Raw genomic sequence first — 13,629 nt, forward strand, 5'->3', positions numbered from 1 at the left:
GATCCCTGCCCATAACACTGATGCTGCTGTACTAGCGCTCTTCAATCTATGTCTATGATGAATCAAAACAGCATTTCAGTTGCTGAAATAGCCAGGCTTCAGCCTTGGGAAAGCCTGGACTGAATTAGTTATTATTCATTAGGCTGCCATCTTGTGGCAATTATTTTCAAATTAGTTGATAGGGATCGTTCACATCAGATGAACCACAATCTGTTCCAAAAAGATGGAATTGGGCATTATGGAAATTTGCTTAGCAAGACTGATAGCCTAACCCCTACTTCATAAAATTAAATTAGGGCCTTACCTTTGGGGTTCTGACACATACACAATGCATAACAGTCTTTAAAGTCAATCATTTGGGGCCTGGATGACAGCTCTCAGTCCCTGCTGATAAGCTTTGAAAGGCTGAAGAATGGTGACCTTGAACTGTAGAGGTGCTTGTCCTCCCCCCTACTCCACTTCACATCTCTCAGGGGCAGTCTTCTAGGACCTTCTGTTTAATGATGATGGAGCTCTAGAAACACAAACCCACATACACACACAGACACACTCTCCCCGTTGTCAGCTCACTGTGGGCAGGGAATGCAGCATGGCTCAGTGGAAAGAGCATGGGCTTTGGAGTCAGAGGTCATGGGTTCAAATCCCAGCTCTGCCAATTGTCAGCTGTGTGACTTTGGGCAAATCACTTAACTTCTCTGTGCCTCAGTTACCTCATCTGTAAAGTGGGGATTAAGACTGTGAGCCCCCCTGTGGGACAACCTGATCACCTTGTAACCTCCCCAGCGCTTCAAACAGTGCTTTGCACAAAGTAAAAACTTAATAAATGCCATCATTATTATTATTATTAGTTATACTGTCCTCTCCCAAGCACTTAGCACAGTGCTCTGAATGCTAAACGCTCAATATGATTGACTGACTGACACCAACAAACATCTGTGAGCCCACTGTTGGGTAGGGACTGTCTCTATATGCTGCCAACTTGTACTTCCCAAGCGCTTAGTACAGTGCTCTGCACACAGTAAGCGCTCAATAAATACAATTGATGATGATGATGATCTGTGGACTGACAATTAACTCTGAAACTGACTAAAGTACCACACCAGCCCTCACTATGGGAACACTGCACTCATTAAGCTCATTATGAGCAGGGAACATGTCTGCTAATTCTGTTCTCTACCAAGCACTTAATGCAGTGCTGCACACATAAGTGCTCAATAAACACTACTGATTGATTGATTGCTGATACTAAGTTGATCTGCACACTGTCAAGGGGTGGCCTGGTTATTAGACAACCAAATCAAGAAGGTCAGCAGAGAGGCAGAATATAGCATCAAATACTGGCAGGCTCCAGATCAAATTGAAGACCAACGAAGGAGCTATTGGTGTCCATAAGGCTTCAAAACCTGGTCCTCACATTCATATTTTTAAGTGGCTTTACCAGCATCACAAATGCCATCTTTACCTCCCATGACAAGGCAACAATGACTGAATCCTGGAACGTAGCCATTCTACTGTCTGCACTTATGCCATCGAGTCGTTTCCGACCTATAGTGACACCACTGACACATCTCTCCCAGAACACCCCGTTCTCCATCTGCAATCGTTCTGGTAATGATTCCATAGAGTTTTCTTGGTAAAAATATGGAAGTGGTTTATCAACTGCCTCCTTCCCAGCTGTAAATTTGAATCTGTGCCCTCAACTCTCTCTCATGCCAAGCACAGGGGAGTTTTGACTTGTAGCAGATTGCCTTCCACTCTCTAGCCACTGGCCTGGCTAGGAATGGAATGGATATTCCCCTGGTTGACTCTACCTCCCATGGCCGATACTGGTAGAGTACTGGAAACTCTCCAGGTGTTACCCTGAGAGGGGAGCCATTCAATTAGCTGAGAAATAAGATGAGAGTGTGAGATGCATGCAGCAAACAGCTGCTGCTCAGCCATTTAAAGTTGGACGATTGCAAGTGGACTGAACAGAAGAATGAGTCGTATTTATTGAGCATGCCCTGTGCGCCGAGCATGCAGAGAAGAGATATAATGATTCAGGGAAGCATAACCTCAGCCAGTATGGGAGAACTGTGGATTGCTGAGAGACAAGAGTTGTTGGTTGAACCAACCTGGGGTATGGCAATCTGAATCTATTCTATTTTGGGAGAGACTTTGGGAAGAAGAAGAAAAAGTTCCAGGTTCTGCAAATAGTAACTGCAGTGACAAACCAAAAAGGAGCCTTTATATTCTGGTGGCTTGAAAAGTACTGCTAATCACATATCATTGTAAAGACTGGTGCATAACCAGATGGCAATGATGATGATGACATCTTCTATGACAGACAGCAAATGAGCCTGGCTCTATTCATTCATTCATTCAATTGTATTTACTGAGAGCTTAGTGTGTGCAAAGCACTGTACTAAGCACTTGGGAGAGTACATTATAACAACAGACAGAAACATTCCTGCCCATAATGAGCTCACAGTTTAGAGGGGGAAACAGATATGAATATAAATAAATTACAGATAGAGAAACAGCGTGGCTCAGTGGAAAAGAGCACAGGCTTTGGAGTCAGAGGTCATGCGTTCAAATCCCGGCTCCGCCACTTGACAGCTGTGTGACTTTGGGCAAGTTCCTTAACTTCTCTGGGCCTCAGTTACTTCATCTGTAAAATGGGGATTAAGGCTGTGAGCCCCCTGTGGGACAACCTGATCACCTTGTAACATCCCCAGCACTTAGAACAGTGCTTTGCACATAATAAGCACTTAATAAATGCCATCATTATTATTATTATCTTGTAACCTCCCCAGTTCTTAGAACAGTGCTTGGCATATAGTAAGCCCTTCATACGTATGTGTTGTGGGTATGGGAGGGAGGATGAATGAAGGAGCACAGAAGAGAGTGGGAGAAGAGGAGAGGTGGGTTTAGTCAGAGAAGGCTTCTTGGAGGAGAGTCATGAAGAACATGGGACTGAGAATCTGTGTGAGGGGACTTATGTTAGTGGTTTGTGTAGAGAGCGACCTGCACAATCCTGACCCTGCAACTCAAGTCCCTGCTGAGCTGTGGAAGTAACAGACAAGGAGGTGGGCATGGCTGTAGCACATTGTAAAGAGCATGTGAGAATACTCCCTATGAAACTCATTCAAGATCAAACTGGCTGCAGTGCTGTGCTGGTCCTGTGCCATAGACCAGTCTGTGATTACCAGGGTAGTCACTTCTGTGGCCACTGCAGTTTTTGCCAAGTATATTAGCTATCCATTTACAAAATTCTTGTTGATTCTGTCCACCACATGGGAAGCCTTAAGTGGCCCCTGGATCGATCAATTCGATCAATCGTATTTATTGAGCGCTTACTGTGTGCAGAGCACTGTACTAAGCGCTTGGGAAGTACAAGTCGGTAACATATAGAGACGGTCCCTACCCAACAGCGGGCTCACAGTCTAGAGGCGGGAGACAGACAACAAAACAACACAGGAATGAATGAAAACAAAACATGGAGACAGGTGTCAAAATGATCAGAACAAACAGAATTAAAGCTATCTAGTTTACGGTCTGGCTGCGGATCAGTAACCTTTACCACTAATGGCAAAGCCCTTGCACGCATTCCCTGCTGCTGACTGTTTTATACTCACCACTTCACAAGTGTGGAAGTCAGCCGGCATCCCAGTGCTTAGTACAGTGCTTGGCACATAGTAAGTGCTTAACAAATACCATCATCTTTATTATTAGTATTATACCATATTATCTTCAGATACAGAAGGCAAATACCAATATAATAATAATAATAACAATAATAATAATGGTACTTGTTAAACACTTGTTATGTGGAGAAGCAGCGTGGCTTAGCAGAAAGAGCATGGGCTTGGGACTCAGAGGTCGTGGGTTCTAGTCCCGACTCTGCCACTTGCCAGCTGGGTGACCTCGGGCAAGTCACTTAACTTCTCTGTGCCTCAGTTCCCTCATCTGTAAAATGGGGATGAAGACTGTGAGCCCCACGTGGGACAACCTGATTGCCTTGTATCTACCCCAGTGCTTAGAACAGTGCTTGGCACACAGTAAGTGCTTAACAAATGCCAACATTACTATTATTATTATTATTATTTGCCAAGCACTGTTCTAAGCACTGGGGTAGATACTGGTTAATCAGTTTGGAAACAGTTCCTCTCCCACACAGGACTCATATTCTTAGTACCCATTTTACAGATGAGGTAACTGAGGCTCAAAGAAGCTTAGTGACTTGCCCAAGGTCACACAGCAAACGCATGGCAGAGCCGGGATTAGAACCCAGGACATTCTGACTCCCACTAAGCCATGTTCCTTCTCAATGCTTAACAGAATACTCAGTATATTCAATATTCTTTAATTATTCGGTATTTAACTGAATACTATACTCACACACATGCATATATATATATACACATATAAAAGTACATATCATATATATAGGTGTATATATATATGTTCATACACAAGTTCAAATCATTTATGCCCTTGTATTAAAAAAGTCATTCCTGACTGAATTTCATGTGTGTGTGTGTGTGTATGCAGGACCCACAGTCCCAGTCACATTGTCCACACAAAAATGCTAACCCTTGTTGTGTATAACTGAACACAATAAATAACACATTTCATATCCCAGCTCTTATCTCACTTTTCTTCTCAGATTTCATAAATCAATAACCTTAACTAGATAAGATGCCTTCACACTCAATTTATAGGAACAGTCTGAAGAATATATTTTGCTTGTCTAATAGATTACACTTGATAGAATAATTGAAGTTAAAATAAGTAAATCAAATTGGCGTAGATAAGTAGCTCCCCAATGTTTACTAATGATTCTCCTTTCATAGGGCTGAATTTTGCAGTTTGCCCCATCTTAAAATTTTTATGTCTTTTCCTTTCGCCCCATGGTCAAAGTTTTCTTACCTTCTCAAAATTTCCCATTCGCCCTTTGTTTTTTCATGAATACGAGCCCATTTTCTTCACCAAACTTGACTCCTTGCTCCCCACAGTAGCAGAACAACAAAAGAAAATTGGCCATTGGGAGAGCTCAAGCTAGGATCCTGGATTCTTGTATGAAAATCTGTGTGACCTGGGGCTAGTCACTTTATGTATCTATGGCTGTTTTTTTCACTCAAAAATGGGTATGCTGTGAGGGGCAAGATCAAAGCATTTTGATCTTAATGGGAAGACAAATAGCTCAACACAAATGCAAGATACGTAATTAGAGAAGCAGCTTGGCTTAGCAGAAAGAGCCCGGAGTTGGGAGTCAGAGGTCGTGGGTTCTAATTCCAGCTCCGCCACTTATCTGCTGTGTGACTTTGGGCAAGTAACTTCACTTCTCTGTGCCTCAGTTCCCTCATCTGTAAAATGGGAATTAAGTCTGTGAGCCCCACGTGGGACAACCTGAAAACCTTGTATCTAAGTGCTTAATACAGTGCTCTGCACACAGTAAGCCCTCAATAAATATGATTGATTGTAGCTACCCCAGCACTTAGAACAGTGATTGGCACATAATAAGCACTTAACAAATACTATTATTATTACTATTATAATTCTCAAAGTTATTTTCTTCATGTTCCACCACTTTCCCATCTCACAGCATTTCATGACCTTGGAGACTCCTCCAGGCTTTTGTCTTTCAAAGTTCCTCTCTTTAATATATCAACTGGTTGAACTCACTGTAAAAGCAATTGAGCATGCTTAAAAAAAGTATTGACGACCAGAAATTCAATTAATCAATAGTATTTATTAAGTGCAGAGCACTGTTCTAAGAATTTGGAGCCCGCTGTTGGGTAGGGACTGTCTCTATATGTTGCCAACTTGTACTTCCCAAGTGCACAGTACAATGCTCTGCACACAGTAAGCACTCAATAAATATGATTGAATGAATAAACTTGGAAGAGCACATTAAAATTAGTAGACAAGATCCCTGCCCTCAAGCGGCCTGCAATCTAGTGTTGGAGACAGAAACTAAATCAAATTACGGAGAGGGGAAGCAATAGAGTATAAAGATAAGTACAAAAGTGCAGTGGGTGTGTGTGTTGGTGTGAGGCCCCAAGGGTTTAGGTGATACTTAAGGGCTGAAGTGGCAGTAATAGGGGGAAATAGCTTCATTAGACTTTAGATTCCTCAAGGGCAGGAATCACATCTACTAGAGTGCTACTGCACTCTTCCAAGCATTTAGTACAGTGCTCTACACTCAGGAAGCACCCAAAAAAATGCCATTGATTGAAATAGGGTGGGGAGAAGAGAGATTAATTATGGTAAGTCTTCTGCAGATGTGATTTCAGAAGGGTTTGAAGATAGGGAGAAGGGAGAGGAGGGTTCAGGGAGAATGGAGGGCACGAGCATGAAATTGGCCACAAGAGAGACAAGGATAAGACAGTGAGTAATTCTCCTCTCTGTAAACATGAATAAAGGAAACTTGGGTTGCTCCGTCAGCAAGTTTTCCAAAACTATTTTTGAATTTGTTCATCCATGAACTGAAGAATTTCATTTTATCTCCACACCACTGAAAACTCTAACATTTGTTTAATGCAGAAATTTGTAATCTAGTCTTTTATTTGTCTCTGTCATAATCCTTTCTAAATCTGTCTGTGGAAGACACCGTTTTGAAACAAAAATCTCAAGCTTCAGGGAGATCTATAAGCTGGTAAACCATATGGAATTTGGTAGGAAATAAAAAAACATGAAAAGGATGTTTATGTTCCATGTTCATGAATATGAGGAAGAGAGGAGATCATTTCGGTTCATAGGACATGGAACTGAGTAGGGCTTCATAATGATGAAAAATACGTTACTGAGGGAAATAACATTGCCAAATATTAATTCAGATGTCTGGAATGGACAATTTGGTTATAAAACTTTCAGGGTTTCTTTTAACACAAGTTTAGCTTTTTCATAACACCATTCCAAAAACTATATGGCATGTGACTACAGAACAACAAATGGGCATGTCTTATAAATATTGGATATTTTTTTTCCCAGAAAATATATCCTTCCACTGACTGGATTCTAATTAAATCCTCCAAGAGACTATTAAGCAATTTACGATAAGAAAATATCCTAATTAGCCAGTGTATTTCAGGTATAGGTACTGGTTCTAATTTTGGTTACAGCAATTACCAAAATTATAACCAAACAATTACTATTATTATTATTATAATTGCATTCATTAAGTGCTTACTATATGCCAAGCACTGTACTAAGCTCTAGGAGAGATACAAGGTCATCACACTAGACAAAGCCCCGTCACATATGGGATTCACAGTTTAAGAGGCAGGAAGACCAGTAATTCAATCCCCATTTTACAGATGAAGAAACTGAAGCCTAGAGAATTTATGTACATATCCTTATACTCTTCCATTTCCCCTCTAATTTATTATTAATACCTGTCTCACTCTCTAGATTGTAAGATCCTTGTGGGCAAGGATCATGTCCACCAACTCTGCTGTATTTTCCCAAGCATTTCATACAATGCTTGGCACAAAGTAAATGCTCAATAAATATCGTTGATTGATTGATTGAAGTGACTGCCCAAAGTCATTCAGTAGGTAAGTGGCAGAGGCAGGATTGGAACCCAGGTCCTTTCACTGCCAGGCCCATGCTCTTTCCACTACGCCATGTTGCTTTTCAGATTTCACTAGGTTTGATATTTTATTTCCATTTCCTTCAATTATGCTTCCTTGCAGCCTATACATGTTTATAATCATTTTTAGGTGACAGATTTAAGTATATCACACTGGGCACAAGAACATCTACTGGACTGTTCTGTGGGAAATGGCATTGATGACTAGTTTATAGTTTGCCCAAATTTCATGTAGATACAGTCAATCCATGATAGATATATTTTTTTTAACCTTTCATAAACTACAGACCTGTGTTTCTGGGCATTGTTGAACAGAATGTCACTTTCTCTGTTCCAGAAATACATGCCATTGAATGGGATGCAATAATTCCCCTGGAGGACATACAGTAGCTTGGGGACCAGTTAGGTTGATAGGCATTGTGGAACTCTAGGATAATAATATTCTCCTTGCAAAATAGAATTACGAGTTTCATTTTACCAAAACACTTGCCTTTGTCCAACTTCCCTGGATTCGGCTGAAAGTGTTTATAGATGATGAGAGCTGAATTAGAGGGCCAAAGGTTAAAAAGCAATAACGAGGTATGCTTTGTTAATTTGACTGGATGAGAAAGGAAATGTCCAACAAAATAAAGGGAAATTTCTAAGATGGAAAGACCAAAATGTAATTAAAATAGCACAGTGATTTACCCCTGCCTTCCACTTTAATATGAATCTGAGATTAGCCAGTTCAGGAGTGGTCTAAGGCATTTTAAAACATGTTGTTACTATACTGGACTCATATCATGGTTAGCAAGTCCTCTAGTTACATATTCAAAATGAAAGAGCCCACTGTTGGGTAGGGACCGTCTCTATGTGTTGCCAACTTGTACTTCCCAAGCGCTTAGTACAGTGCTCTGCACACAGTAAGCACTCAATAAATACAACTGAATGAATGAATGAATGAATAAATGAATGAAAGGATTGGATAGTTTAGTGATAAAATTAGAAGTCATGGTTTCTAGGGTCATTCTTTGAGAGGAATTTTGTGAAAAATAGGTTTCATCAGGGCTTGCAAGAGGCTTAAGCAATGATGGGGAACAAATGAATTGTGTCCCTTTTTAAATGCAAATCAATCTATCAATCAATCATATTTATTGAGTGCTTACTGTGTGCAGAGCACTGTACTAAGCGCTTGGGAAGTACAAGTTGGCAACATATAGAGACCATCCCTACCCAACAGTGGGCTCACAGTCTAGAAGGGGGAGGCAGAGAACAAAACATTTTAACAAAATAAAATAGAATAGATACGTACAAGTAGAATAAATAAAGAGTAATAAATACAAACAAACATATATACATATATACAGGTGCTGTGGGGAAGGGAAGGAGGTAAGGGGGAGGGGGAGGAATTGGTGTTTCAGGTTGACAGCTCACTAGAATTCTTGTGGATTTGAGGGAATTTTGCTCACCTGCCCAACATAGAATTCATTCATTTAATCATATTTAGTGACTGCTTACTTTGTGTAGAGCACTGTACTATGCCAACTTGTACTTCCCAAGGGCTTAGTACAGTGCTCTGCACACAGTAAGCGCTCAATAAATACTATTGAATGAATGAATGAATGAATGTGCTTGGAATGTACAATTCAGCAATAGAATGTCTGGGTGAAGCTGTAACTTACAAGAGTTTCTGTAGCAGTTGGGGGGCAAGGAATTGTCGAGAAGATCAGACACATTACACTAATTCACAAGGGAGATGGGAGATTTAAGTACTGCTCTCCAGTGACCTCCTCTGTCCATTTGGATGAGTGGTGTAGACTGGGCCCATGGAATGGTTGAAATGGTTCACGGCTTTATCATTTCCACCCATTTTCTGAAGGGAAGTCAAGAGAATATCAAAGGGCTCCTGAGAATAAAGCGATACCCATGGGAAAAGACCTGAATTCAGAAGAGCAGACACAATAATCGATAACATAACTTAAAGGGGAAAGTGAGTTGTTTAATCTACTAGATACTTAATCTACTAGATACTATAAACGTCCCACAACCAGAGGAATCCTTTGGAGATGACCTCTTTGGAGCCATACATTTTCAGTGAGCCAATACCAATTTTCACTGATACTTGCCAAGCCTCCAAATAGCCATTAGAGAGAAAATACAATTTTTTTCCCAATGTAAGCACATTCCAGAAGAGGCAGGTGTTTTCTCGTTGAATATCTGTTGCTTTGGCAAGACTCAGGTATTTTCCCGGGAGATATGCCAAATGTTTCATCCTTGAATAGTTTCAAATTTGGCAGGATCCAGGTGTTTCCTTGTTAATGGGACCTGGCTCTAAAGAAGTATGGGTGTTCCTCCCTCGAATTGTTCTAGATCCAGTGCTACTCAAACATTTGCTCCCATCCTATTCACTCAAGTCTGGTAAAAAAAAAAAATAGAATATCAGTGAACCACACAAATTTGCTGTGGGGCAGCATGAAGGATGACATGCCATTGTCTTGAAAAAAAAAAAAACCCAAAACTATTCTTTGCCATACTGACCTCCTACCCTATTGTAAATGATTAAAAAACCTTTGCTGGTCACCCCATTTGATTGTGAGTTCCTTATGGCAGGGACTCTACATCTTATTTCTGTTATCTCTCAGTTCAGTGCTTGCCATTCAGTGTGTACCTTTCAGACTGTGGGCTTGTTGTGCGCAGGGAATGGTTCTGTTATACTGTTGTACTGTACTCTCCCAAGTGCCCTGCACACAGTAAGCACTCACTAAATCCGATTGATTGACACTAAAAAACACTGAGTAAAAAAAAAATAGCTATAACACTGAAAAACAGACTAAGCAAACCCATGCAACATTAAAAAAGGTGAAATGTATCTCCACCTGACAGATGGTTGGATTTCTATATAATTCTGCCAAAGCGGAAAACATGATTCTGGTCCACTGCCTTCCGAGATAGTGTGTGCTTATTAGTTTCAGGTGGATTTTCTATGTGCAATGGTCAACACATTTTTTTATATTTTGCCACTGTGAGGGTCCAATTTCTACAGATTTCAAGTTCAAGTGTGCTATTTTCTGAAGAAACCAGTGTTACTTTTACCTAGAACAGTGTGTTCAAGTCCTGCATTTTAAATCACCCCCCCCTTTTTTTCCCCCACTGTCAGATCAGATGGGAGCCTTCTGAACAGAATCATTTTTGCTTTGAAGGTGGATTTGGTAAAACATACCCCTTGGGAGACTTAGGCTTAGACCTAGATTTTGGAGGCTTTTTGGACTAATGGTTGAATTTTTAAGTGGGTCACTGGTATGAGAGCTTTAAATAGTCCAATATTTCAAACCACTAGCTGAGATGCTTGTCCTCAGTTTTAAATGGATCATTCAGGATTAAAGACAGATTTAAGTAGTGCCTGATTTTTTTAAAAAAAAGAAAATTAGAGAACTTCCAAGCACACAGATGTCAAGAATAGAATTGTATTTTCATTCTAGAATATGGTAAGAAACCCCACTCCCTGATCACAATATTCCTCCACAGGAAAACTTAGAATGGTAACAAAGATATTCAGATAGAAGTAAGGATTTTCTTGGGTATAATAATAACAATAATAATGTTATTTGCTAAGCACTTACTACATGCCAGGCACTGTACTAAGTGCTGGGGTAAAGACAGGCTAATCGGGTTGGACGTAATCCCTGTCCCACAGTCTCAATTCCCATTTTACAGATGAGACACCTGAGGCACAGAGAAGTGAAGTGACCTGTCCAAGGTCACACAGCAGACAAGTAGTGGAGCCAGAATTAGAACCCATGACCTTCTGACTCCTGGGCCATGGAGCATGGCTAGTAAAGATAACATGTACCTCGGAGTCCGAATACTTGGATTCTAATCCTTACTCTGCCACTTGCCTGCTGTATGAACTTGGGCAAGTCATTTAACTTCTCTGTGCCTTCTTGTTATTCCTCATCTGTAAAATGGAATCGAGATAACTGTTCTCCCTTCCACTTAGTGATCCCCATGTGGGACAGGGACTTAATTCCCAGAGCTTATTACGGTGTTGAAACTTAGTAAGTGCTTAACAAATACTACAGTGAACAATAAATGATTATTCCTAGAAATAAGTATACTCCAAAATTTAATTTCCACAAAAGTAACAGGAGGGGAAACATAGGTAACTATATCAGAACTCAGTCCAACCTTTTCCAAGAGTGGAAGGGAAAGATAAAAGAAGCAGTTTTCTCTGCTGGAACCCAAAACCAACAACCGCACAGGGAATCAGAACACACTTGCTTCAACACTTATCCAAAGTGAAATAAAATACTGACGCTCCAAATGCACTAACTAAAGGGTTTCAGAGTGTTTTTGCCCCACCCCCTTCTCAGATTCAGTGATGAGTGATAGCATTTAGCTGCTTTAGGGATGTGAAGTCCAAAAGTCAAACTTTTGCAAAGTGAGGAAAAATATTCTCAGTGATTCACATAAGACTACTATCAGAAGAACAGTACAAATATGTAGTTCAAACACAAAATATTGGTGGCTTCTAAATTGAGCATCTGAGATTCTGGAGGTGTTATAAGACAGAAAATTGGAATTTTGCATTTCCAGGTGACCAGCTCAAAGACTTTAATTCATGCTCATAACCTCTTTAGTTGGAAGGTTGGAGGCATATTTTGACATCAGTTTCCAAGATCCCTTGCCACAATTTCAAGTTTGGCAAATAAATGGAGCATCATGCTAATTCTATGATCTTGTCTTTCCTAAATTACCAATTTAAGACAAAGCGATAGGCCTTAAGTAAGTTTTTCTGGAAGGGAAATGATGGAGAAAGGCTTGGACAAAGGATGCTGGCAATGTACCTTAGGCTGATGGGAGGTGGAGAAAGATCAGGCTCCATGATTTGAAACCTTAAAGCCTTTCAGTTTCTGCTTCAGGTTTAATAAAATTTCTAAATAATGTGCCCACTGGTTATTTTATTAATGGCCCAACTAGTGATGGTGCTGGATGCTTATGTGGACTCTCTTAGTTGCTTATAGAATATATAATTCTGAATGCTGTGTTTTGATGATGTATTCACCTAGCTAAGTTAGGAAAATCAATTTATCACACTCCTTTTTTAAGTTGTCTCTGGAGATATCTTGGGAGCCACATAGCCCTAGAAAAGCTAACCAAAAATAACTCTTGAAAACAGAGGCAAAGTAATCTGAATTCTTCTCCAAGACCATTTATTTATAACGATGATACCTAGGATTTTCCTACCATCTGGCTCCCCCATAGCTCAAGGTAGCCTATTTCAGACACCTCCTTAGACCTTCTAGAGCCCAGAGTGAAAATAATGAAAGTTATTATCCCTAGTTTATAGGTGGGAAAACCAAATCTCCCAGGGGGTGTGCTTTTACTCAAGGTTAGATATTCAGTGGGTGCCCTGAATCAGAAGTTTAAGGATTTTAGGCTGGTCTGGACTTTTCCCATTTAGCTCCACTGCCATTCTTAATTCACTCAACTCACGATTATATCTCCCAAGGCTATGGTCAAGGAAGCTCTCCCTAATAATAATAATAATGATGGTATTTGTTAAGTGCTTACTAGGTGCAAAGCACTGTTTCAAGCGCTGGGGTTGATACAAGGTAATCAGGTTGTCCCACGTGGGGCTCACAGTCTTCATCCCCATTTTATCTTCATCCCCATTTTAAGATGAGGGAACTGAGGCACAGAGAAGTGAAGTGACTTGCCCAAAGTGACACAGCTGACAAGTGGCGGAACAGGGATTAGAACCCGTGGCCTCTGACTCCCAAACCTGGGCTCTTTCCACTGAGCTATGCTTGTAAACCCCTACTGTGTATAAAATAGCAGACTTGAATTTGGCCAGGATCTCTTGGAAATCTGGATCTAGGAGGAGATTTATTAGGCAAACCAATGGGCAAGAATAATTTAAAATGAATTAAGGACAATCGCATTCCCTTTAGCTAGGGGAGGAATTCTATTAGGCTTTCAGAGGCTAAAGCAAGGAAGGGACGGCAGAAATGCTGTATTTCAGAAGATAACTCAGTTCCAGTATAAATAACACTGCCAAAGGATGCCCAATCCAA

The 13,629-nt window shown here is 40.5% G+C and overlaps 1 non-coding gene across 1 annotated transcript; it reads right to left on the reverse strand.

Annotated features, from left to right (window-relative positions):
- Positions 1 to 1,732: 1,732 nt before the first annotated feature.
- On the reverse strand, positions 1,733 to 1,870 carry LOC119934325. Its single transcript, XR_005452911.1, has one exon. It is a non-coding gene; the product is annotated as a small nucleolar RNA SNORA7 (small nucleolar RNA).
- Between the last annotated feature and the right edge of the window lie 11,759 nt (positions 1,871 to 13,629).

Source organism: Tachyglossus aculeatus, chromosome 1 (genome assembly GCF_015852505.1).
Source record: "Tachyglossus aculeatus isolate mTacAcu1 chromosome 1, mTacAcu1.pri, whole genome shotgun sequence".
NCBI classification, from domain to species: Eukaryota; Metazoa; Chordata; class Mammalia; order Monotremata; family Tachyglossidae; genus Tachyglossus; species Tachyglossus aculeatus.